The sequence below is a fragment of the Pollicipes pollicipes genome, unplaced genomic scaffold, assembly GCF_011947565.3.
Source record: "Pollicipes pollicipes isolate AB1234 unplaced genomic scaffold, Ppol_2.1 Scaffold_4313;HRSCAF=5077_pilon_pilon_pilon, whole genome shotgun sequence".
NCBI classification, from domain to species: domain Eukaryota; kingdom Metazoa; phylum Arthropoda; class Thecostraca; order Pollicipedomorpha; family Pollicipedidae; genus Pollicipes; species Pollicipes pollicipes.
In genome coordinates this window covers 60,981-63,962 of record NW_023596467.1, presented here as the reverse complement: position 1 = coordinate 63,962, position 2,982 = coordinate 60,981, and positions in this window count along the sequence as shown.

Here is a 2,982-nt window from a genome sequence, read left to right as displayed (position 1 = left end):
GGCAAGAAATCAAGTTGAAGGAAACACCGACAAGGATAATGGACAGGCCGTGCATAACACAACCTTGGGTCCTTCCGTGCATATTGGGGTCAGGGAGCACCCGACACATTTCTTAGATAGCTCACGTCACGACAGTGAACTGACATGTTGATATTATGCCTGGAAATGGCCAATTTCCGATCAGGTAAGTCCCATTGCGAACTCGGGAGGAATCCGTTTCATATCTGAAAAGAGTCCATCATATGCTTAAGAACGCAGCCCTCAAGTCGGGATAGAGAAAGGGGCAATCGCGAACTCAAAAAGGGACGTTTATAGGCCAGGGGAGGATCCGTTCCGTGCTCAGGAAATGAGAATTTCGGGCTCAAGGAAATGCCATGCCCGGTTTGGGCCCTGGATGGGCCATCTTGGTTAAACTCTGAAATGGGACGTCTCATGTGTCTTCGCTGAGTTTTAGGAGGGGCATATTCCCCAGGGACTGTTCACGAAACCGATCCCGTGATCTACGACTTGTAAAAGACCGACGGCCGTCAGCAAAGCAGATTGGTGTACAAACTGATGTAGTCCATGTGCAGCTATCATGTTTGCTATAGGGCGGTGGACCAACATTTAGATGTTTAACTGTCATGCACGAAATGTCGCACACGATATACAGCTACCACACTCGGCGGAGGCAAACCAATGACGATATGAGAGCTTGGTATCACTAGCGAATTTATGGGTTACAGCTGAACGCGCATTATATTATGTAGCATTTTTTCCACATGTAGCACTCATATTGGGTGTTACGTTGTCTGTTTCGCTATCCGAGGAATTAGGTTGCAATCATTGGTTATGTTTAAGTAGTTGGCCAAGCACCAAAGAGGTATGTTTACATTATAGTTGCATTTTATTTGCCATGTGGTAGCAGGATTCGCGTACGAAGCATGAAGAGTTGCTCGTTTGTCCGCAACAACATTCTAGGCCCTCTAGCCCAAAACAAAATGTAGGTTTGCGTAACACGTTGTGAAGAAGGAGGTCCACAACATGTCACACAATTATATGTGTACGAAGACATGCAGTACGAGGAAATGGGCTTTCAAAGAACGTACATGCGAAGAACTGTGTATAGGAAGAAATTTGTCACTAATAACCGCGTGTATAAACAAAATCCGCTGAGCATCATTCCATAAAAAGGGTTTTTGCAATAACCACACTGCGGTGCGAGAAATTGCCCATCCGAATAAATGTGTCAACGAGGATTTCCAGCAAAAAAAAAAATGTACGAAAACTTGCAATGCGAATTTTTGCGCATTGAGAAAGCGACGTTAAGTTTGGTGCAAGATTCCATAATTTTATTGTTTGGATCGAATCAAAGCATGACATCTTTTTGCTTGTAGTGCTTGAATTTTTCGTGGACATTCAATTGTTGAAGCTCATTGCTTTCTTTGTCAAGTTCAGAGCGCTGAACTGCGAGATGGCCGGGTTCAGTTCTTTCAACTGAGCATGAGTGTACGCTCCTGGTTGAGTTGTGATGTACCATTTGGCTTTTGCAAAGGGCTGGGTGTGGTGAGCAGACAGTAAGCCCCTAACTTAGAAAACAATAGACCATGAGGCCTGGTGATGCTCCAGAAAACGTTCAGCATTGCTGTGGCCTGCCTCTTCCCTCCAACCCCAGTAAACCAACATGCGTCTGTTCGCCCCCCGCTGGCCGTCAAGGGGAACGCTATGAGGGAGAGAGTCGCGACCAGCTGACCACCGAAAACAAGCCTATTAAGTTAAATCCCGAGAAAACTTGCACCAACTCGAAGTGCTTTCGGCAATGTGTTTCATCTTGGCGTGCGTTGTTAACGCAATAGTTCTGGTAGTTTGGTTTGGCCCAGAACGTGAGAAGGAAGTGGTGCCCTCAAATGGCGTGGCACGTGCAAATGACAGCCTTTTCGGCCATGACGTTGCGGTGAGATCAACTAAATGAAACGTTGCAGCAGTGAGTATTTCCTTAGTACAAGGAAAGCGAAACGATAATGTCAATCTTGTCTGATTTACTCCGGAACGATTAGATATGACAACGTATTATACACAAAAACCCTCAACGCCTATACGCAAAACAGGCTAAGGTCTAGCAGATGATTGTCAACATAACAAATCAACAGCTGTTTCATAACCCGTGTGCGTTATTTATGGCAGTTTTCTTGCGACAGTTGATTTCGACGCCTACAACAATGCATGCACCTGCGTTAACTTCCTCCCTATCAGGGTGCAATATTTTGCTATTCTTCTATTTTATTATTATATTTATATATTTTTATATATAGATGTATTATATATATTATATATATATATTTATATAGATATGTATATATATTTATATTTATATTTATATTTATATATATATATATATATATATATATTTTATTATATAATTCTTTTGGATCCCCTAACGGCTGTGTGCTATCGATTATTTCGCTTTGGTGCCTTCGTTCTGTACGCACCATTCAGTCTGTTTGGAGCATTCCTTCCGGAGTGATTCTTAATTCTGCTGCAGCTCAGCCAACGCGTGTGACCCGCTTGGGGGAAGAGCAGAATCGATCGTAGAAGCTGTGCTCGCCTTCCCTCCTCTGTCACTCTCACCGCCGTAGCCAGCTGGGCGTCACGGGCGCGCGCGGCTAGCCGCGTTAGGCTGGCCGACGTCCGACTGCCTGCGTCCCCCCGCAGCTATCAATAGCGTCCCTCCACATCCGCCTGCCGACTGCGGCGATGTTTGTTTATCAGAGGCTGTCGGCGGTTTTTTTCCAGCCTTTCAGCATCCAGAAACGTCAGTCTTGTCCCTGTCAGCAGTGGGGACGCCTGTCTAGTCTCTGCGAGCACCAAGGATTAATAAATGCTTCATTTGCTTCAAATGTTCTAGAATTAAATGGATGTATTTATGCACTGGATCTTGGGGTTAAGAGCACGTGCTCAGCCAAGTTTTATGGCGCGCACCGATGACCCGCCGCCAAAACTGTG